Here is a 24,836-nt window from a genome sequence, read left to right on the forward strand (position 1 = left end):
GTACACACCAAGAGGGTATGAAAAAGTTTATAATGCACATAATAAGGCTTTCTGGGGATAGCAGAACAGGCTTTCCAAATTGGTCTGATAATGGCTTGAACAGTGAGAAAGGGGAGACCAGCTTGGGGATTTTATTGTGGTTAGGTGGCAGGACTCCGGTGAGGGTTCTCTTTATGCGTAGGTCTTGCATGATTTGAAACTCCTACAATTACCAAAGAAGGGGATATCTGGAATTTATATAGGCTTCTCCAAATGTGGGCTGAAGGGAATGAAAGATGGGTGTGACTTCAAAGCTGTCAGCAGTCAAACATCAAAATTGGAGTCAAATTCTTAATTAAAACTGTTTAAAACATTCTTTTCTACTACAAGGTCTTGACTTATTCCTCACGTCATTTTACATATTCCCCATGCACACCACAGTAAACTCTTCCTGTGGCCCTTGCCAGTCCTTGTTGTCCATTCATTATTCCCCTCAGTAGATAATGAGCTGCTAAGAGTGATCTTCAAAGTTCCAATTCTTTCATAATATGTGGAGTATGGTAGACACCATAATTGTTAGAAACAGGTGACAGACTATGTGGAGTGATTAAAAGCAGAAAAGAAGGGAGTAGAAAAAAATCAAGTGGCGGCCGGGCGCAGTGGTTCATGCCTGTAATCCCAGAACTTTGGGAGGCCGAGGTGGGCGGATCACTTGAGGGCAGGAGTTTGAGATCAGCCTGGCCAACACCATGAAACCCCATCTCTACTGAAAATACACAAATTACCCAGTATGGTGGTGCCACGCCTGTTATCCCAGCTACTCGGGAGGCTGAGGCAGGAGAATTGCTTGAGCCCAGAGGCAGAGGTTGCAGTGAGCTGAGATCACACCACTGCACTCCATAAGGAAAAATCTTCCTGAAAAACCATACTCCTTCTATTTTCTATCTCAAGCTCTATGGATGGCTCCATCTTAGATTATTTGATTTCTTCATGTTAAGAAAATGGAAAGTAATCGTTTAATGAAAGTGAAGTTCACATTTTCTTTGTTGCCAAAGAAACAATGTTATATGAACCTTGTTTCTTATTTGACTACTAAGTATATGCTTTCAATATTATGTTTTAATATCCTTAATTCTTGCCCTTTTGCTTCATCTCCTTACATTCAGAAAAACATTAATCCTATGATTCTGGGTATTCCTTGTACCTTTCTCTCCAGTCTCTTATCTCCTGATAAATTTCAGGCTCTACAATACAATCTTTAATCATTGCCTGGCTGACTATAAGTCCTTAGTTGCCAAAGAAAGTTCCAATTTACTGTGGTTCTGAAGAAATTATTGATAACTGATTTTTAAGTAATTCAGTCTGGATATTAACTTATGTTATCATGCTATACATTATCCATGGATAGACTTCAGGAATTTTTAACTAGGATGGCAGACCGTTCAATTTTAGATCAATCTTGCATAACTATATATAGCTATGCCATAGTGTTGTAAGGATATTTAGCTTTCTTAGATCATTTTTTTATATCTGTGTATGTATGTGTGTATATAATTTATAATATAAAGTCATTGAGAAATCACTGACTTAACAGTCTTAATGCAAAAGTGCTAGTCTTGGGTATAAATCATGCCAAAGTAGGTAAATCATATAATCTCTTTGAGTCTCAAATTCTCTGTAAAATAGAAGAAAAATCTTTGTCATGCAGTAAAGCAAATAATGACATGTGGTTGGAAGCTTTTAGAAAATTTTGTAATTTCACACAATTTTAAGATAGTATTAAACCTATTTGCAGCTCCCAAAGAGATGACCCAGATATAAAATTGTTGGGAACACAAGAGAATTATATACAAATATTATCAAGAAGCCAAGAGCTTGTCCATGCACAGACTGTAAGTGGTTTGCCAGTTCGGATGAGGCAGTGTGTACTTAGATGATGTGATCAAGGATAGTCTTTGAGATGTGTGGCAGATCCTTCTGACTCACTAACTCAACAACCACTTCCAAACCATTCCTCTTTACCTAACTGTATTAAGAATGTGGGAAGTTTAAGTGTTAATGAGTCATGTCTCTTTGCCCATACATTTGGCAGGCAGTACATTTTTTGGTCAGTAAGATACAAAATAATGTCTCTGGAGTCACGTGGGAAAACTTTTGCTAACTTGATAAGAGGACAGACAAGGGGAAGCAACGCTCTCTCCTCACTCCCACTCCTTTTTTCCTTGACATGATGGCCATCAAGTGATGATGCCATAAAAATCCAGCACACTAAAGATGATGCAGTGGATTGCCTCCCTCCATATCTCTTATTCTGTGTGAAAATCAATGTCATTATTGAGCCGTTCTTAGTTGGGTTCGTTGCAGGCAAAAGAACTTTTTAGTAATTCAAGACATTTACCTCATGAGAGGTAAATTATTTCTCTAGTCAAGTACTGGCTGGAAGAAAAACACCCATTGCAATGGCCACAGCTAGAACAAGCTGATTTAAACACAAAGGAGACAAACATAGTATAACAGGTTTTGTTTCCCTGAATGTTGTTCCAGTAACCAGGGCCCAAATCTAGTGCTGCTGACAGGATTTCTCACAGGTGCTTAGCATGCCCTCTTGGTTTTGGTCTCTGTTGTTCAGCAAGTGTTTCTTCAGAGGGATAAGTAGGCAGATAATAATTATGTGGAGATAAATATTTGAGTGGACATGTGAGAGTACTTCCTAACAACTAGAGCTGCTCAACATCACCACGTGGCACTTACACTCTTCTAACAAACCAATCCACTGGAGAAGCCATGGAATGAGCTTCTTGAGTGGAAAGCAGGGTGCTTTTAACTCTGAAAGTCTAGGACTATCTGATTATGGGTACTTTTTAGATGCTACCCTTGTGTAATAAGAAGCAGCGTCTTCCCATAAGGAGTTTATAGCATAAGCAATTCTCTGGTGAAGAAAGAAAGATATTGACATGATAAGGAAGTTGTCTATATTGCCTTATTCAAACCTTGGTAAAAACTTAGCTTATTTTGTTTTATATGTGAATTGGGGAATATAAGCTATTTTCAAACAGTCACCTGTCTGCTTCCGAGGATACCAAGTGACCATTTAGAGTGTTGCCCCAGGCAGCATGGGATTCTAGTTTTCTACTGTTATCTGGCTCAGAAAGCAACTTATGCAGGCCAAAAAGAAATGAAATGATTGTACTGCAGACAATGTAACTGATCTCTTCCTTTAAATGCTAAAGGGACAAAAGTCATTGAGGATAATTTTGTCTACATCACTTCTCCAAGTCTGAATAGCCATGGGATTTCAGACATCCACAGTACTAAGAATTTTTACTCAGGCTCTGCAAATTTATTCAAAATTATTTTATAGGCCAGGCACGGTGGCTCACATCTGTAATCCCAGCACTTTGGGAGGCTGAAGTTGGGGGATCACCTGAGGTCCGGAGTTTGAGATCATCCTGGCCAACATGTTGAAACCTCGTCTCTACTGAAAACACAAAAAAATTAGCTAGGCATGATGGCGGATGCCTGTAAACCCAGCTACTCAGGAGGCTGAGACAGGAGAATCACTTGAACCTGGGAGGCAGACATTGCAGTGAGCCAAGATTGCGTCACTGCTCTCCAGCCTGGGCAACAAGAGCAAAACTCTGTCTCAAAAAAAAAAAAAAAAAAAAAACTATTTTATGTTAGTCACTTTATATGTATTATGCAATTTAATCCTCACACTAATCATTATCCCCATTTTACAACTGAGAAAACTGAGGCATAAGAAGTATAAGTCCCTTAGCAAATTAACATGGGAACAGAAAACCAAATAATGTGTTCTCACTTCTAAGTGGGAACTGAATAATAAGAAAACATGGACGTACTGGGGAAAACAACACATGCTGGGGCCTGTTGGAGGGTTGGAGTGGAAAGAGGGAGAGGATCAGGAAGCATAGCTAATGGATGCTGGGCTTAATACCTAAGTGATGGGATGATCTGTCCAGCAAACCACCATGGCACACGTTGACCTATGTAACAAACCTGCACATCCTGCATATATACCCCTGACCTTAAAATAAAAGTTGGAAGGCCGGGCGCGGTGGCTCAAGCCTGTAATCCCAGCACTTTGGGAGGCCGAGGCGGGCGGATCACGAGGTCAGGAGATCGAGACCATCCTGGCTAACATGGTGAAACCCCGTCTCTACTAAAAATACAAAAAACTAGCCGGGCGTGGTGGCGGGCGCCTGTAGTCCCAGCTACTCGGAGGCTGAGGCAGGAGAATGGCCTGAACCTGGGAGGCGGAGCTTGCAGTGAGCCGAGATCGCGCCACCGCACTCCAGCCTGGGTGACACAGCGCGAGACTCCGTCTCAAAAAAAAAAAATAAAATAAATAAATAAATAAATAAATAAATAAATAAAAGTTGGAAATTGAAAAAAGAAGGATAGATGATTTTTACAAGATTTCAATAACTAATAAGAAATAAAGTAAGATTCAACTCTAGGTTTATTTTGGCTCCAAAACTTATTGTCTTACTATGCTATTTATTTGCTTTGTATTATTTAATGGTATATGTTTGCCGAGTTCCACTCAACATTTTTTCCCATTTGTCTAGACAAGGAGAAACTGCAATTGCATGGCAGCTGCTCAGTAATTCCCTTAGGGCATCACTGTGTGTGGTTAAGATAGAACATGATAAGATAGACAAGCATGGTAAAGTGCCTTGTATCAAAACAGGACAGATAGATATGCATAGGGGCCATCTGAACCATGTACCTTTAAAGTTATTCTTCATGAACTCCAACCCTTTCATTTTAATGAAGAAAATCATCAAGGTTAGTAGGTGTCAAGAAATATTTTTTAAAAGCAGTGCCAGAGCAGAGAGAACCATTTCTCCTTTTTCCCTGGCCCTTTCTCTTAGTTGCTACCCAATCTCTGACAGTCATGTTTATTATTTAATTTTAAAAGAAACGCAACATATTCAAGAATTTTAGAGAGTAAAGTTCAGATACTACAGCCATTCTATAGTAAGAGAAGAAAAGGAGTCCATGGTTTGTTTGAAGTTTGTACCACATAATATATTCTAGATAATGATGACTTAAGTGCACACAGAAGTATGTATGTATTTGTAAGCATTTTGAAATTCAAGCAAACCCTATGGGTTCGTCTTTCTGAAATAGAAAATGACTCAGACCAGCACACCAACATTCACACACAAGAAGGAGAGCACATATTTATCCTTCGTAAACTTCTCGCATGTTTTATGGCTTTTGCTGCCTAGAAATTTCCTCTCAGGACTAACTAAAACACCTCTTACAAAGATTTAAACTCACATCTTGCTATGCTGTGTTCTCCACAGACAGACAGCAGGTGGGGAGTTTAGAAACAACGTTTCAGGAGGTGAGGGGGTAGGGTTTTAACCAGGGTATATGCTTCTCACAGCCTCCGCATCCTTCTATGAGAAATGATTGAATTGGACTTGAACTCTTAAGTTTGTTATTGGCGCCAAAATACCGTAATGTTATGAAAATAGTTGTCAATTGTCCGTGCCGAATTTACACTCCTCTAGAGTAGGATTAGAAGACATAGCATCTTCTAAATCTGATGCTTCCATTATAGAACGATTTATCCCAGTCAAAATGGATCAGTAACAGGGTTTATAAAGGCCTAGATGATCAAATGGTTAATCATGCTTAGGCAGAGGGAAGATAATACAGTTTTCAACATTCATTTTTTTCTTCTTATTTTAAAAATTGGCTTCTATATGCCCTCAATCTTCACAAGTAAGGAAGAGACACTCCATAGAGACATTGCTAGGAGGCTAAATGAACCATACTGCATGTTGAAACATATACATCAGCAGATGCTGCATCCTCTCCGCTGTAACAGCTCACCCCTTTTCACCGAATTCTACAAACTCTTAGCCCTCAACTCTGTTAAACTCATCTCTATATGTTGTAACCAAGGTGGTCTTTGTGCAAAAAACAGGCATGCATCTTAGGCATGTAAATCCACAAAGCCAAAGATGGGGTGTCCATCTCTTTATTTCTACGTAAAAGAACACCAAGTTTACACTTCCAGTTTCTTCTACACCTTTTCTCTATTTGGAATCAATGAGTGACAGCAAAAGGGGCAGAGAAGGGACTTTCTGAGTATGTATATTAGTCTGCTTTCATGCTGTTGATAAAGACATACCTGAGACTGGGAAATTTACAAAAGGAAGAGTTTTTTGGACTTACATTTTCACATGGCAGGGGAGGCCTCATAATCATGGAGGAACACAAGGAAGATTAAGTCACATCTTACGTGGATGGCAGTGGGAAAAGAGAAAGAGAGTTTGTGCAGGTAAACTCCTCTTTTAAAAACCATCTTACTCACTGTTGTGAGAACAGCATGAGAAAGTCCTGTGTCCATGATTCAATTACCTCTCACTGGGTCCTCCCATGACACATGGGAATTGTAGGAGTTACAATTCAAGATGAGATTTGGGTGGGGACACAACCACACCATCTCAGTATGCAAAAGCAATAACAAAACAAAATGGAAAACTACATTAGAAATTTACATGCACATAATTATTATATGTATATTTGAAGAAAAGGCTTCTTTGTTATTTTAATTTCAGAACAGCAATAAAGACTACAAAACAAGATTTTAAGCACTTTCCTGCTGAGCTGATGACTTAATTTATTTTTTTAATTTGTTATAACCACACAAAAACATGCATGCTTTGGAGACCTCAGCAGCCTGAGTGCTGCATGTATTATTTGCTATAAGAGATGGATGAGGTAGCAGGAGGCAATTTCTAATGGAATCCCTTGGTTTTCACCTCCCTACTCCACACCCTTCCCTACAAATTTGGTTGCCAATTCAGCGTTATGAATTTATTAAGTGTTCTTGGTGTGTTTAATGGGGAGAGAGAGAGAGAAGGTATAAACTGTAGGCTAAAAGGCTAAAAAATAAACAAAAACCAAAAACCTCTACTTTCTACACTTGCCCTGCATCTTTTAGCTCCAATGCGATAGAGGACTCTCTCATCTTCCATAAGATATTCTTGTTCATATTTAGCTTGAAGTCCTCAATGTTCCTAGAGGGTTCCAAAACCCTACGTGTTGCAAGAATGTTTCAACCTGTGGTTTTGGATATTTCCAGGGATTAAGTCATGTCCCAGGTCTCCACAGAATACCCATGCCACCAGATTATGAGGTCATTATTACCCTTTCTTGATAGTATTACCTTCTAGTCTAGGGTTTTTGGTATTTTGACATTTTTTAAAAAAATCTTGCTGTCTAAGAGAATAGTAAAAGGTAGTTCAAAGCTTAGGTAAAAGACATAAAAGTCATCTGTGTTACATATGAGTGTTTGAAGGAGAAGTTAAAGATCTGTCTGCTAGTGGCAATGAACTAAAGCCCTACCTGTGTCCATTTTCCAGAGAATACCCCTGAGTGTAAGCACCAGAAAATGGCATGGATTCCCCATCCTGCCAATGGCACTGCTAGCTCTGTAGCATAAATGAGGGTCAGGTGATAGGAGCCAAGAGGATTTTGACAAAAGCAGCATTTCTCACAGCTGCAGAAGGGCTGCCACAAAAGAAAATTTAGGAATTCAAAACTTTCTCTGACTCTCATTGCAAATTTAGATGGCTACTGTTGTATAACAGTAGAAATGTAAATCGAGACCTAAAAATGTTTCTTGGGTGGAAAAATGTTTACTACACGATATTTAGTGAAATAAGAAAAATGCAAAACTAAATAGTATGAACTCACATTTGGAAAAGAACAGAAATGAAGCTAAAACAAAACATCAGAGAGAGAGAGAGTTTAGAAAGAGAATGGAAGTAATTAGACAAAAATGTTAATAATGGATGGTAAGATGATCTATGGTTATTTAAATTTTTAATACATTTTTGTGTTTACTATAAAATAGCAAAATAGATATTCTAAACATATATTTCGGGGAAAAGAGATGTTAAGAAACTGAATTACAGCCTTAACTGGTTTAACACATAATGATCACATTTTTTACATTTGTGCCATCTTGTCATGAATTATTTCAATTTTCCTCCTCCATAAAAATTTTCATCTTGCCTGTTGGAGGCTGAAAACTGAAGGCACTATTAAGTCAAATGATCTTTCAATTCCCATCTAATTATAACAGCGTTTAGATCGATGAAAAATTTTAAATGTTTATTATGAACAAGGTATCAGGGCTGAAAGCAAAAGTTCCTGGACTAGTAAAGCACTGAATGTGTCATCATGAGAAATAAGTTAGAAAAGAGCATAAAGTGGTTAAAAAAATGTTTTTTAAAGAGACCACTGTTTGCAAGAAAATAAGCAGGCTAAGATGTGTGATCATATTTCTCATATTAGAGATGAGATCTCTGATAATCAACAGTTTGTCCCGTTTGGAACATAATCACAATGTTTACTTTTCTTTTTCTTACCATGGGGAAACCTAAAACATGTACTCCACAAGTAACGACTATAACTATTATTTATTGGTTGTGTGCCATGTGCCAGATTTATCAGGAAATCTGTAATACCATATTTTATACACACTGTTATATTTAATTCTAAGAAAATATCCCATCTTTATAGTAACAAAATTGTGGCTAAGAGGTTAAGCCACTTGTCCAATGACACTATGTCCAATGCCCATAAAAAGTGCATAACCCACACTTGAACCCGTATCTGTCTGACCCTGAGCCTATGCTTTTTCCAACATTCTACAAAATCTTACAACAGGTAATGGGAACACAACATATTATCTAAAACGCTGGTTGGGCTAAGAGAAAGCTAGGATTCCTCTTAGGGAGATAACTTTACCTGTGGTTAGGAATTCACTTCAATTTAATATTTGGTTATGAAGGTTGAGTTAGTTGGGATAAGACAATAGTAATTGATTTAAGGCATATAGAAATGTATTTCTCACTGTCATAATGATCTAGGGTGTCCCAGTTCAGGGTATGGCTCTCCTCCACTTAACTATTCATGAGCCCAGTCAGAGGTCATCTCCACCATCCTCAAGATGTGATTTCCAATATGTAACCACTCCAACCCTTGGGAAGGAGGAAAGAGCACAGAGGAGCACACACATGAGTATCTACAGGTCAAGCTTGGAAGAGGCCCCTGTCAGTTGCACTAGCATTCTGCTAGTGGGAGCAGAGTACCCTGGCAATACCTCCAGAAAGAGGACTTGAGTTGAAGAGACAAAGCAGAGCAGAGGTTCCGAAGGCAGTAGAAATAGGAAATTGTAGCTCGAATCAAAGGAAAAGCCCTAATCAGTCTTGGAGAAATTTGGGCAGACTGAGTTTCCCAGAGTATGGGCTTTGGGACATCTAGCCATTTTACTGAAATATTCACTGAGAGTAGTCCCAGAATGCTGGAGAATTTGAGGATATTCTGGTTACAAATAGCATGGATAACTGTGGTAGAGAAGAGTGATCACTAAACTTAAAAGCAGAAACTCAGGCATCTTAACCCAGACTTTGCTACTAACTAGTTGTTTGATTTGGGGGTAAATCTCTCCATCACCCTAAGCCTTAACTTTCTGTGTCATTAAATTTTAAAAAATGCTAATTACTCCACAGGGTTGTTGACTAATGAAATGAGATAAAGTATGTGCAACACATTGGGACTTGTAAAATGCTATACAAATGGAAGGTGAAACAGCACTACTGACCTAGAAAATGCATTGAATATGACTCTTTCACATGTGTTTGAGATATGTTCATGGTTAATAACAGGGAGAAGAGCAAGGGCTAAAAAAACATTACGAGGGCAAAAATACACTGACAAAGAAGCTATTTGAGGTTGGAGGAAGATTTGAGTGCAAAAAAAAAAAAAACCACAGAACAAAAAAAAAACCATACATCAGTCATGTATTTGAAAGGAATTTTGCCAAAAATTTGATCAATCTCTTCTTCAATATTTCATATTTTTACCAGTGAAAAGACCAAGACATTTAGAAATGCAATGCACAAGAGAAATTGTGCATATTTTAGATTTAAAATCTAGTCAGCAATTAATTTTGCTTGCGTGTGTGTGTATGCATGCGTGCATGCATGTGTGCATTTAAACGATGCTTTCTAATAGCTGTGATTGCTGCAATTTCCTAGATTTTACTTGCCTTTTGCTCTGTAGAGTTAATTAAACACCAGAGAAATGTATTTACTATCTCAAGTTCCACACACTTGTGAGGATTTTGTCATTGACTTTGGTCCAAAGAGGACACCTTTAGAAACATAGCAACACTTATCTGCTCTTGGGAAAAGCTAATGCGTCATTGACATGTCAATATTGCTATTTCACCTCTTAATGTCCCTGGCTCACCTAGATATCATATATATCAAAAAAATCCTTGGAACTAGGAATTTTTACATACTTTTAGAATATATTTCCCAGTGAAGGGTGCATAGGGCCTCCTTGTACATTTTCTTACAACTTCCTGTGATCTGTAATTGCTTCAAAAATAAATACTTTTCGCTACATATATAAAAATAAATATCTATTACATATGATATATGTAAATATATACAAATAAATAAATAAATATATATATATATAATTTTTTTTTTTTTGAGACAGAGTCTTGCTCTGTCGCCCAGGCTGGAGTGCAGTGGCAAAATCTTGGCTTATTGCGAACTCTGCTTCCCAGGTTCAAGTGATTCTCCTGCCTCAGCCTCCAAGCAGCTGGGATTACAGGTGTGTGCACCATCACGCCCGGCTGATTTTTGTATTTTTAGTAGATATGGGGTTTCTCCATGTTGGCCAGGCTGGTCTCAATCTCCTGACCTCGGGTGATCTGCCCACCTTGACCTCCAAAGTGTTGGGATTACGGGCGTGAGCCACCATGCCTGACCTTCCTATATATTTCTATTACATATCAGAGTACAGAAAATTTACTTGGAACTCTGGTTAAAGCATTTCTATCACTTTCCAGATGCAGTACTTGAAATACTACCTACTGGGTTTCAGGTAAAAGAGGATTTTCCATTCAGATGCTATCCAAGTTATAGGACAAAAGGGATTTTCTAAAGTTAGGTTTCTTAGTAGAAGGCATCCTTTGATTCAGAAGCCACCATGAAAAAAAAAATCATTAGAACTAGGTTCTTCCTTTTGACAAAACCCCCTAAGGAAAAAAAAAAAAAAAGGAAACGCTGTAGGTTTATAAAAATCTGTTGGGTGGGCCTTCTCAAAGCATTGTGATCCAACCAAAGCACTGTTACTTGGCATGTATTTTAACACTTCAAAGAATGTTTACTGAACGTTTTTAATGTGAGAGCTACTGTGCTGGGCTTGTAGAGAAAAATGAAGACACCAACAAAAGAACTCAGTCTCTTAGGCCATCATCTTTAATCCCTTCCTCATTCTCTGCATCCAAATAGCCTCTAGGTTCTATAGATCCTACCTTTTCCATAACTGCCACATCATTCTCTCTTATTCCCATTCCCATTGCTACTTTCTAAAGTCATAGGACCAGTTCTCCCCAGAATAACGATAACAGTGCCTCAGACTTGTCTCTCTCCAATTCTTTTATAACATCACCATCAGTATTTTTTTTTCAAATTGAAATATCGTGTTGCTCTTAAAATCCCTTATTGACCCACCATTACCTAAGCTAGCTATTTTCAATTCCCATTTTGTACAGTGAGAAACTTCTGTAAAGCAAAGGAAGCTCAACATATTAAACAGTTGAAATCAATTGGTATTGTATGATAATAATTTATCTGATGAGTCCAAACTAGTTTATTACAAGCTCAGTCAATGAGAACATTGAGATATTGATGTTAACACCAAAATTTGAAAACAGACTTGTGTATAAAATTGTAATCTTGTATCAGCCTCAATATCCAATTTTATTTCTGAGTTTGGTTTAAAATTTAGAGCAGTTAAAAATAAAATCAACCCTAGTTCACATTGATAAAAACTTGAAATTAGGAACAGGTTTCTAAATAGCTACTTTTGAAAACTCATGGCATTTTTCTTTTAAATTAAATAGAATGACAGTTGTTTTATTTTGAGGGTTGTGCAAAAGGATGTGAATTTGGCAGCACACATTAATTGCGTTGGTCATGTTTAGTGTATTTCAATATGGTTTCTTATGTATTCGTGAGGGGTTCTTCCTTTTATTGCAGTTATTAAAATAATTTTAAAATATAACAATATAAAATTCAAATCAACAACCATAAAGCAGCATCAGGTCCAAACTTCTTAGCATATTAATGGGGCCTACGAAACCCTCTATTATCTTGTCCTTGTATTTTTTCTCTGATTTTTTCTTCCCATCTTTGTCCCCAGGCTCTAGCCCCTATCAATTATTTTTGGTTCTTTAAAAATGCTGTGATCATCAACCTTTGGTTTCCTGTCTCTCACATTTTCCTCTGCCTATAATGTCCTTAGAGATTTCCCTTCTATAAAATCTCACTTCTCTCCAGAAGTTTTGGCCACTCTCCTTGTGCCCTATCTACTCTAGAGAAAGGAATCTGCGTTGTACCCTTTATTGCATATATTTATTTTTACTTGTAACCTTCATCCCCAGACTTGCTGGAAGGACCATGTGTTGTTCACGTCTATGGTAAACTTACATTGTGTCAAGTTAGCTTAGTAGGAAATACAATTACCAGAATCCCCTGTATGGCTTTTCATTGGAGTTGGCATAAGCGAGGATTGTGCAAGATTCAGAGGCATATGTGTATCAGCAGCCATTCATCCCTGGAGGTCAGTGTAAGGCACCAATGGCTGCAGTAGCTCACAAGGATCATTGCTGATTCTGGCTCATGCTATGGTGAGAGAGCAGCTGAGCCCACAGCTTGTCTAGGCCCTGCCAGATTCCACTCCGGAGTTTCTCCAAGTCCAGGACCAGCCACATTTGCAGCTCCATGGCAAAGGAGAGTAGCTTCTTCTGCAGATCATGCACGTTGTTGATTTCATGCGTTCCAGGTTGCCTTCACAAGTTCTGTTTGTCCTCACTTCACCTGCTTCAGATCCAGCTTTTCTTCCCAATTGCTGACCTGCCATGATTTCGGGTCCACCAGACATAGCAGTAACAGTCTTCTGTGGACTTCTTCATGAGTGCCTACAATTGAGTAAGGTCTAATTCCTAGAATAAATTACTTACTCAATATCACTCACAGTATTTCTACTTCAAGATTAAGCCCTACCTTACACGATATTACACTCCAGAATGTAATTCAATATTTGATCCTCAGCAGGTATTCGTTCAATAAATACTCTTCACCCTCATTAACAATCATCATTGACCAGTCTAGTGGCAAAAGTAGGAAAGCTATAAGCCAGAGAAGAAATTAATGAGAACCTTAAGGTTTGGCTTTATAGATATCAGAACAATAAGTCATCTTAGATATGATTATGTACAAGATGAGTTCAGAGGGGATAAATATGTATAAAACAATGTCTGCACATTTTTTTTTTCTGGGGAGAGATGGGGCCCCTTGCTTTTTAACAGATTCTGAAAGAACCAGTGTTATAGGTACAGCCCTTATTTTATAGACATGAAAATTATAGCTGGGAGGGCTCCACAACACAACAGAATAGTAACAGAACACAGGCCAGAACCAGGTCTTCTGATCTTAACTTTTATTTTCCTTGAACTCTAGCATGGAAAATGACACTAAAACAAAATTTTAATAATAAAAATGCTGCAGCGGGGGAGAGACAATGAAAGATACTGTAAATGATTCTGAGCACTCAGCAGCCTCAACCTCACTAATATTCTTATGGGAACCCCCTGACAATTGGCAGTCATCTGTTTATCTTAGAGCAGGCAGGTGAGCACAAAGAGTTTAAAGCATGGATGATGATCAAAAGGCTAGTCTGGATGTATCCAGAGGCTTCCAAAGTTTCATTTCTGATTTAGAAATGTTTTTCAAATGGTATAGTTCTCTAAACTATTTTTCCAACTCATATATCCCCCAATAAATGCACGGTTTGTTATTTCTGTGGTAACTTGACCCTACTCTTCTGCCTATTCTGAAGTCCTCTACACTGCTGCTACCACATATGTGGCGTATAAGTGCCCTTGTGCATATGAGAAAAAGAAATACGTGTTTAAATTATCTCCCTTTAGTTTCAAGGGAAAAAAAAGAATAAGAAAAGAAAGTAAAAAGGAAGTAGAGACAAATATAGCAGAATTTTCTTGGTTAGATTATCCAGAAGCAGGCTCTGTGGTAAAGATTGTCTGCAGAAGTTTTATTGGGGAGTTTTTGCAAGACAAGTACTTACAGGAAAGTGAAAGAAGCAGAATTGGATGGAGAAAAAGATAGAACTATGATGCAGCTGCAAGAAAAGTCTCAGCTAATCCCATGGGGAGCTCTGAAGCTGACATGCCCCATCAGCATTATCCTGAATTGAGGTAAAGAGAGTGAGACCTTTGTACCCCCCCACAACAACTAGTCATTGGATGCAGGCATAATCTTGAGAATGGCAACCCATCAGCCAAGGGTGTTTCCTAGGCAGGGACTCCACTGTGATCTGTCAGATGCTAACACTCCTGGCAGCTGGAGAAATGAGCACCTCAATCCCAGAAGGGATTTGTGTAGCTCACCACAACATTCACTCTAAACCACTACTTATGCCACTCAGATCAACTTGCTTTGTATAATAAGCTTATCCCATCCAGAAGTAGCTCCTTCAAGATTCTGGATGGCCTTGTATCTTGGGGAAAGTTGTAAGAGGACTGTGAGTGAGCTGAACTATAGCCCTCCCTGCTGCAGCTAGTCCTCTATTTCTGTATCACTCAGAATGCTCTTCTTCTTCTGACCCTAGATTTCCACCCTTCCCCAGCACCACTGCTTCTCATGATGGCTTACCTGATGGAGTAGCAGAGACACTCATTCCTGAGAAGTGAGTCCCTGGTTATCATGCTTTCTAAGGCCATGACTGCTGATTTTATTATTTTAATATCAAAACTCGGCTAAGAAGTACCTGTAGATTAGCTACATGCCCAGCATATCCTTAATTACCTCAATTTTATAACAGCAACCCTATATTTTCTGAGGATCAGGGTCATTTGCCTTTGCCAGCATGTGACACCTCTTCTTGATTGCTAGTCTCTTGGCGTGAATACCCTGGACAGACCAGGAAATAGTTACATCTTGAAATTTAACAGGACTCCTGGAGAAAATGATCCCACTCTGAAAACCTGCATGTCTGAATCTGTAAATCCCACAGTCGTGCAATGAGAAATAAAAATTCACAAGTGAGGCCTGGGGAGTGATCATAAACAAACATACTCTTGCTTCCATGCCCTTAGTTCCTGGGCCCAAGTGTTCTATTTATTGAAGACACAGCATCATTTAAGGGCTACTGATTTAGGGAGATTATGGTGTCTTAAGGAATAGCACTCCATCTTTGCAGGGTATCACCTCCCAGTTAGCACCTCAGCTGTCCCTGCATAAAGCTGTTCTGTCATTCTATCATGCCTACAATTCCTGGATGGCTTAGTATATAATAAGACCAGGAGGCCCATGGTCATGTGCCCACCACCATGTCTCCTTTTTCTATAAAGTGGGTGAATGGTTTGAATTAGATGTTATTTAGTTCCTGTGCTGGTGGATCCAATATTCTTTAAGTCTACTGATGTTGTGTTGGCTGAAGCCCTGAAATTGAGAAAGGAAAATCCATAACTGGAGCATGTGCCAATTTTAGTCAAGATTAGTGATTGCCTCTTCCAAGGTAGAGGAGGTCCAAAAGTAATCAACTTAATCCTAAATTACTGGTTGGTTTCCTCAAGATACGGTGCTCAGCACTGGTTTCTGCTGCTAGTAGGTCAGATATCTGGCAGTAGAAGGTGTTAAATCTGTTTCAATGGGTGAGAGCCCATGCTATTGCATTCATGCAAACCCAACATCTCTGTTAATATGGTTCTTGGTACACAAGCCCATTCCCTCAGCACTAGTGGACTAATGGAGATATAATGGATACCATCAACCTTCATCCTTTAGGTCTTTAAGGTTATTCTATCTCTGCCCCAACATTTATTATCTTTGTTGAGTGAGGATCATTCTCAGAGTCTTCCACTTGGTCTTCCTCTCTACAGTATCTCTAACCCCACAGATCAAGGAACTGATGTGCAAGTTCTGCCAACTACTACCATCTCTATTCTAATTATACACATAAGGACTGGAGAAATTGACCACTAGGTAGGTATAGCACTCCATCTTTGCAGGGTATCACCAGGACAACTGTAAGTCCAATCTATGTCAGGATTCCACTTATTACTCAGCGCTCATATACCCTGACTCTAATAGGGAAGCCATGATGAAGCTTCAGATCCCTCAGTATTGGCATCAAACTGAACTTTGTGTGGAACAATCCTTGGAAAGTGTGAGTATTCTCCTTTCTTCAGTGTATGGTTACCCAAGTAAACGGCTATAGGACTCTTTAGGGGAGACCTGGCAAGTTCACTACGGTATATTATTCTCATGGCTTTACAGAATTCTTCATCCTGGGAATCCAGACTCTCCCTCAGTTGATGGGTTAAAAGTCTAAAACCTAGTTCAGGTGTGGAAATTAAGCAAATGACTTGTTATGAAGGAAGCTTCCCTCAGCTCCCTGTTGCCTGTCATTGATTTCTTTTCGTAGACTGAACTGTACTCTTGTTGACTCGCCATTTATCCTTTCCCTAGGGAGGTGTGTTCTACATCCAATCTCCACAACTTTCTGTGGTCCAGGCCCCCCAGCTGCCACTCCAACCTTACCATTCATTAAGATGATTGCATCAATCTTTTTGCTGATGGTTAAGTGCTACCATTTGACTTTATCATTTTGGCATCCTATCTGCTTCATTGCTTCCTGGGATCCCCTTTCTGAAACATTTCCTACTATCAACCCTGGCCTACAGGAACTAGTCAAAAATTCTGTACCCCTCTCATCGGCACATTTTTTACCTCTTCAGTGAATGTTGTCTCCTATGAGCCCTTCTGCAGAGCATAGTTGGCTAACGGATTTGCAGGCTATGTATAGCATATCCACTCTTGCATGTCTGCTGCTTTGAATCTTTTAATCTGTTATTCCATCATGTGCCAAGGTAGCTCTGGAATCCCACTTTATTAAGGGTGGGTTATTGCTATCTCCAAGTTCCACATGCCATCCTACCAGCGTATTAGCACCATTTCTTGGAATTTTACCAGGGTGTTAATTCTGTGTCAGAGGAAAGTGCTATTATAGTAATAAAAACTCTCCCTTATTTAATTTTTTGTTCTAATCCTGTGATTTAGCACCCTCAGGATTCAGTTCCATGATACTCTTTAGTTCTTGCTGGTATATGTTAACTAGGTCCAGTGGCTCTTTCAGAGTATACATATATTTTTCCTTGCCAAGCCCAGAACTACCCAGGATGTTACATAATGACTTAATCTTAATTTATTGCCTAGTGGCAAGAAGAGATGAGGAGGGATAGACTCTAACATGGTTGTTGCTGTCCTGCAAGGCAGTGGTGTCCTCATTGTCTTCAAGAAAAAAGATTTTTAATGGGAAGGGTGGGCCACTTCTGCTGGCCCCAAGACTTCATGAGTGTCTGGGATTTTAATATTTTTGAGTGCCTTGATTTAAGTTTTTCGGGGTCTACTCTGACCCAACAAGGGCCATGACCTTGAGAAAGCAGCTTTTCCATGGTTGAGAATTTAACCTTTTGTAGAGCTTTGTTATCCTTATAATTAAGTCTTGGGGCTGATCTTTGACTTATTCTGCCCTCTGGCTATAGGAGGTAAGTCTATTTATGCGCTACCAGAGAGACCCTCTGACTTTCACTCTTTGCCTTTAGTTGGTGATTAATCACTCTCAACCTTACACTGTCTTTCTCCAAAGCAAAAATTGTGCTCAGCAACAGCCATTTGAGTCGTTTGTCTTTATAACACTATTATTACCTCATGTTATCAAATGCCTGAAATATTGTAATCTGCCCAAGCATTCCCTTCCATCAATATTGCATCCCAATGTAAAATTGTAAAGTTTTCACAACTACACAACTACCACATGGCAGGGGCTGTGAGCACTCTACCTACCGCCAGTGATGAGACTTCACTACCGGCCAGTCCATACATAAAGTACACTTCATCTTAGCCAAAAGACCAAGAAACAGTTGGCCCACACGTAATCTAGCTCCAAAATCCCACTTTATAATTTGCTTCTTCAGACCACTTCTGACACCAATTCTTTTAGGTTAGTTTCCTTGAAATACAGACAATGAGATGGAAATTTTCATTACAGAAATATAATCAAGAAAATTAGGTAGCCATGGAGGTATGCCACACAGATTTACCCACAAGACAACCTGCTGCAAGGAAATAGTTTGAGAGCCTCCTGATGCTACAATTTAAGATTTTTTTGCAACATTTATCCTGCGATCACAATTTCCTTGGGCTTTTCCAGGCCAGTGACTGGCAACAGCTAGGATACTAAAGCCAGGACATTTCTGCTGACTCAGGACTCCTCTAATTATCACTGTTCTGATACACTTCATCAGCCTGATCAAGACTTTCTCAGAGCTATGCTGCATGTGGTTTGAAGTTTTTCCTACCCAATCCTACTTCCTTCCTTCTTTCCTTTCACAGATGTCAGACCTGTAGCCCAGTCTGAACGCTCTCTTGATGACTCCTGCCTTCCTCTGCTTTTCGTTTTTCATAAGTATTTTCCCCAATATGTACATATTTGCATGTCTAATTTCAGTTTGACATCTACTTTTTGGAGAACCCTAACTGACACAGGAGTGCTCTCAGGAAGAACTCCTATCGGGGATTCAAAAAAGGAAGCGTGTAAAGGGAGAAGTTAAACTCTAGTATATTTGTAAGAAAGGGACTGTCTGGTTTTATGGGGAGCTCTGGACCTGAGATGGCCCTTCAGAGTTTTCCCAAATTGAGGCAAGAGGATCAACCATTTATACCTTGCATCCATGAGTCATTTAATAAAGGCTCCCACAAGGGAGCAACACAACATTGGATGAGTCAACACCTTTTAGCTGAGGACAAGTCCCAGGGAAAGCCTCAGCTGTGAACCATTAGCAGCAAACACTGCAGTCAGCTAAGGGAATAAGTGTTTTGCTCCCCACGGGGAGAATGTAGCTACACACAGCAGCTACTTCAAAGGGGAAATTATTATTATAATTAAAGGACAATGGTAATAAGCTGCCCCCTTTATAGAGGGAAAACACTACCTTTGACAAAACTCTATAAATTAGTGGAGCACACTTCTGTTATTAGGGCAAAGGTCAAGGGAAGAGAATCCCACAAGCAGAGCAACTGGGAGACAGAGATATACTACATATCAATGGAGTGTGCTTTGTATGGGTTAAAGGCATTTCTTCCTGGTGTTCTGTGTGCCACAATGGGAAGACATTTCTTCCTTTTCTCGTTATAAAGAGAACGGGAGAGATATGGTCAATTGTTCAGCCAACCTAATGTCAGGCACAAGGTCAGGGTAAAGGGAGTTCCTACCTTTATTTGTGCATACAAATTATTTTCTCACAGTAAATGAAAATAGCAGTAGCTACTCCTAAGTGTCTACTAAGAAACAGGAATGTTTCTTACAGCATGTATGGCACTTGCCATATTAACTTATTGAATCCCAAATAACCACATGAAGTAGGTATCTCCATTAAATGGTCAAGCCAAATAATTATTAGAACACTGATAGTTTTTCCCAATGTTACACAGTCAAGAATCCACAGACTTATGATCAAACCCAGTTTGATCTTGGCTCCAAGAATAATTTTCTTTACACTCTCCAATGCTTTCAAATTCACTTGGAAATTGGAGTTCCAAATGCAAATGCTTTTATTCTCTATCACACCCTTCACTTTAAAGAAAAGACAAAAGCCAAAGCCTCAGAGGCCCTAGACCGTAGTGATCGAGTCCAATAATTGCAATAATTGCACAGGTGTTTGTTACACCAGTGACAGAATTCACCTGAAGATTGGGAACTTGTTCTGTGAAACACATGCTCTCTTCCAGTTTGCATTCACTCAACAGCATTTGTTCAATAGTACCTCTATTCTTTCACCTAACGGTGCTCCCCTAATTTGGCAATCTTCAACATACAGGCTGCTGTGTGCATGTGCACACACACACACACATACATAAAGATTCTCCTACTCTTCAATTATTAGGATGCAGCAGGCTGTTAGGGCTTTTCATTCTTTTTCCATATTCAACCCTTTGATGTGTTGCCTGTACTATTCTTTCCCCATGAGCTAACGAGGCTGTCTCTAAGGAGGGGTTCAGGGGCAACCAATTAGAGAGAGAATGTGAGGGTGATCAGAATAGTGCAGCCTGCTGAGAGGCTGTCATTTACAGACTTAAAGGCAATGCAATCATTGCTAAAGGCTTGGGTTTCAACAAGAGCTGTAACATTCCAGCCATATTTCCAGTCATCTGAATTTGATGGGTTGTTTTTGTGTGTGTGTGTGCTTTACATGGTTTTTTTTTTTCTGTTTTATAAGTAACCATTGCTTACATTTAAAAATACCTAATAATAGTGGTAATCTCTTTGTAATAAAATATGGATGAAGGTAACCTGCTCATAAAATGCAATGCTGTGAAAAGAATCTAACAACCATTTGAATATATATATGTAAATTACTGATGGTTGTGAATAGAATTTCAACATATACATGAAGAAAATGGAAGAAAATTGTGCCACTCTCTGTGTGTAAAAGCCAGAGGTGATGCCATGTTACAGTAGTAAATTTAGGTGCCCTCAAACCAGCATATGTAAAATGTAAGCTTAGAATAACACAGCTAAGTCTCCATGATAATATTTGCCATCTTCAAATGTATACAACCAGAGAAGCCACAGAAGAACAGAGTGGGAAGGAGCCTCTTAACTTTACTGTGATGCCTCAATTTGTTCACAGTAAGAAATCAGTCATGACTTTTTAAAATTTACTTGAGTCTTGAAAGAAAAGCTGATCTGATTTTTTTTGAAGGAATTAGAAATAATAGGAACAAAATGCAGGGAGATGGCCATGAGAAAAGATCACTCTGTCTATCTGCCACCCCCACCAACTCAATAAATGATAGCCACATTCAGCAGACTGCTCCCAATTCCTCCCAGCCAGAGTTCCTAAGTGTCCTGGCTAACTGATGCTGGATTGTGTCTGTAACAATTTCCATCAATTATTAAGGGACACACAGACAGGTTTTGACACAATCAATTGTTAAACAGAAACACAAACAGAAGGATTGTGTGTCTAACCAACATAAACAGATGTCAAGGAGTGCAAAATTATGCCTTTTTAAAAAGTCAGTATGTCTGTGTGTTTGCACTAACATATGCCTAGAACATGTGTATTTTGAAAGGTAAGCATGAGGAGTAATGAGTAAAGAAACAACAAAGCTTCTCCTTGGGAAAAAAAAAGAAAGGAAATTACTGTTGTAGTTTCAGTACATTTAAAGTGTTTTAATATTACATTTTGCATCCATTTGGAGGGGTGGGAGACAGTAGGCAGGTTGTTGTGGCTACTGAACTGAGAAATCTGAGAACATGGGGATGCTGGCTGAGTTGGTGACCTGTCACAGGGATTCACTCTCTCTCTCTGGAATGTGAGATCAACTTTCTCTGATATAAAAATGAGCTGATCTCCACAGGTATTCTTCAAGGATGGAACAGAAATGGAGAAATAGATTCAACTGAGAAAGCAAGTTTAAACAGGAAAAGACAGAATTCAATTAGGAGCTCTTGAAGGGGACTGACATAGAGTTAATAGTTCTGGATATTACCTTAAAAAGGTGGATATTGAATGGGTGCTGTCTGTCAGGTACTGTGCTAGTCACTTTGCAAATGTTATTTTATTTTATTTAATCCTCATAACAATTCTATGAGGTAAGGAAAATATTTCACATTTTGCCAAGGAAAAACTTAAGGTAACACAGGATAAATGTTTTCCTGAGAATCACACCACACAGCTGCTATTCAAGCCCAGCTCTGTCTGCCTGACTTCTAGGAACTGGGACCCAAGACAGCTTCAGGAGCAGTAAACACACCTGTACCAGGTGGTGTATCGGGGAGTCTTTGGGGGTTCATAATAGAATGTCTTAATTAGTGAAAGAAATTAGGAAACAGGTTCATGAAGGTATTGGACATTCTCCAGAACTTTCTGTAGTGTCAGTTTGAATCTAATGCAGACAGTCTGAAGAGCTTGTACTTATTGAGGAAGATTCGATGGGGAGACCCCAAAAGACTCCAGGGGACTTCTGAGGGTCTTCAGCAGCCATGGGGGTGAACCAGTCAGAGCTCCCTTGAAAAAAGAACCTGTGGTGAGGAGTAGACAACCTGGTTGACAACCTCCAGGTCCACTCCTTCAGGATCTGCTGCGGTGATTATGCAGAGGCAATGTTCTCCCAGGGAAGGGTGAGCCAATACGAGGGGAAGCAAAGCAAGCTTGACCCACACGAAATTGTGGCGATGGTTAATAGAGCATAGTGTCACTGGGGTGAAATAGACAAGCAGCCATCAAGGGTGCTGTTCAAATCTGTAATCTTCAGTAGGAAAGAATCAGGGAGCAGGAAGCAAGAGGACATTTATCCCAATAAAACATCATGAGTTTTTGCCACTGATGTGGTGAACGTATTCCTTTCAGGAAAGGATAAGGAAGAGCATGTATTCACGTGAAACAGGTAATTATATTTTTTACAGTGTTACACCCAACTCCATGTTCGTTTTCCTATGTACCATTTTAACATAGTCCAAAACTTCTAGAGTGTGTGGACATCTAGCAGAACATCACAATGATCCATTACATCCATCAAATCATGCTGATAGGGAAGAAAAGGTCACAGTTGGCTAATGTGCTGTTTGCATTAGTAGGAGTCATGTACTTCACAAAGAGAGAAAGAAACCCTACAACAACTCAAGGACCTGTCTCTTCAGTGACACTTTTAGGAGTCCAGTAGTCAGGGGGTACACTGAGATATCCCCTCCAAAGTAATAATTAGTTTGCTGCATCTTATACTCCCTACCATTAAGAAAAAAACACGATACCTGAACAAAAGGTTGTTTGGAGGGAACACATTCTACACTTAGGATACTTGTCCAGCCTATATGCCAGGTAACATGGAAGTCTGCCAGATTTGAGAGTTATGTAAAACAGAAAAGAGTTCTGGATCAGGTTTCAGATGCAGTGCAAGGAGCTCTGCCTCTTGGGCCATATTATTCTATAGACCTATTGTGTTGGTGGTATCACTGGTGGGATAAGATGCTGTGTGGAGCTTATGGCAAACCAAAGTGAGAGCAATCATAAGTTCACGCCCCTGGGTTTTTTGGAGCAAGGTGCCATCTGCAGTGGATAATTCAATACTTTTTGAGAAACAGCTCTTGGCATGTTGCTAGACCCAGACAGAAAGAACCTTGACCACTGAGCACCAAGTGGACATGTATCTGGAACTTCCCATTAGGGGCTAGGTTTCATCAAACCCACCAAGTCATAAAGGTAAACTACTCAGAAACAATCCATTGTCCAGGACCAGAAGGCATAAGCTAGTTGCAAGAATAGATAGCACAGACTCTCACTTCAATCACTACTAATGCTCCTTTCCTTACTCACACCTATGTCTGTATGGGAGTCCTCATAGGATGAGCTGTAAGAAAAGGAAAAAGCCTCAGTTTGTTTTATGAATGGATCAGCCTGGTATATTTGTGTAAGCTGGAAATAGATGGTGCCTGCATAATAGCAGCTTCCAGATGTGGCCTTCAAAGCAGTGGAAAGGGAAGCTCTTTCCAGACAACAGAGCTGCAAGTGGTGAACCTGCCCATCCATTCTGTAAAGAAGTGGTCCAAGGCAAAAAATACATATAGACTTCAGGGAAGTGTTCAATAGCCTGGCCATTTGGCAGGACCCTGGCAGAAAAAGGTGTATAAGATTAGAGCCCAGGAGGTCCAGGGTAGGGGCATGTGAATGGGTACATGGGAGTGGGAATAAAGTGTGAAGATGATTTGTTGCATGTTACTTTCCACCAGAAAGCACCCACCACAGAAGAGGCACTGAGGAACCAAGTAGGCAAAATGACTCAGTTTGCACAAGTCAACCTCTGTTAGTGGATACCCTGGAACCAGCACAATGGCCACAGATCAAGTTATATGCTTGGGTCTATTGGACTTTTTCAAGCCAATTCAGCTAAAACTGCCTCTGCTAGCAGCAGAGACCAATGCTGAGTTGCTGGTACAGCACAAGTTGAAGAGACCAACTGGCCGCTTTGTGGTACATTAGCTACATTGGCACATACCGCCTCAGGGCTAGATAGCTATACTAAGCATAATTTCACCCTTCATACCAGCAGAGCTTCAGCCAACACCATCATCAGAGGCTTTTGGAATGTCTGATTCACATGCATGAAATCCCACACAGCACAGCGTAAGATCGGAGGACACTTACGATAGTGAAGGAAGTGTGAACGTGGGCCGTGACAATGGGATCCATTGATCATATCACAAATCACAACATCTAAGGGCAGATAACCTGATAGGGCACTAGAACAGCTTGCTTGAGGCATGGTTGATACAGCAGCTCAGAGCCAATACTCTGCAAGAATAAGGTGCTGTCTTCTGGGATGAATATACACACTAAGTCAGATACCTCCATATGGTACCCTTCTTGTAAAAAATAAAATAAAATAAAATAAAAAAAGAAGGATGCAAGGCTTTTCAAACCAAGGAATGGAGTGGCTCCACTCACAATGACCTGTTGGAGGCACTTTGTGCTTCTCATCCCTGCTACTCTGAGTTCCTAAGGGATAAATATTCTGGTCTCCTAAGAGGGTGTACTCTTGCCAGGGGACAAGTTTACTGTTGAACTGCCAGGTTCAGATGCTGCCTGGGCACTTCGACATTCTTGTATACAGGGATCAGCAAGAATGAAGAGTAGCCATCTT

The sequence above is a fragment of the Theropithecus gelada genome, chromosome 4 (genome assembly GCF_003255815.1).
Source record: "Theropithecus gelada isolate Dixy chromosome 4, Tgel_1.0, whole genome shotgun sequence".
NCBI lineage: Eukaryota > Metazoa > Chordata > Mammalia > Primates > Cercopithecidae > Theropithecus > Theropithecus gelada.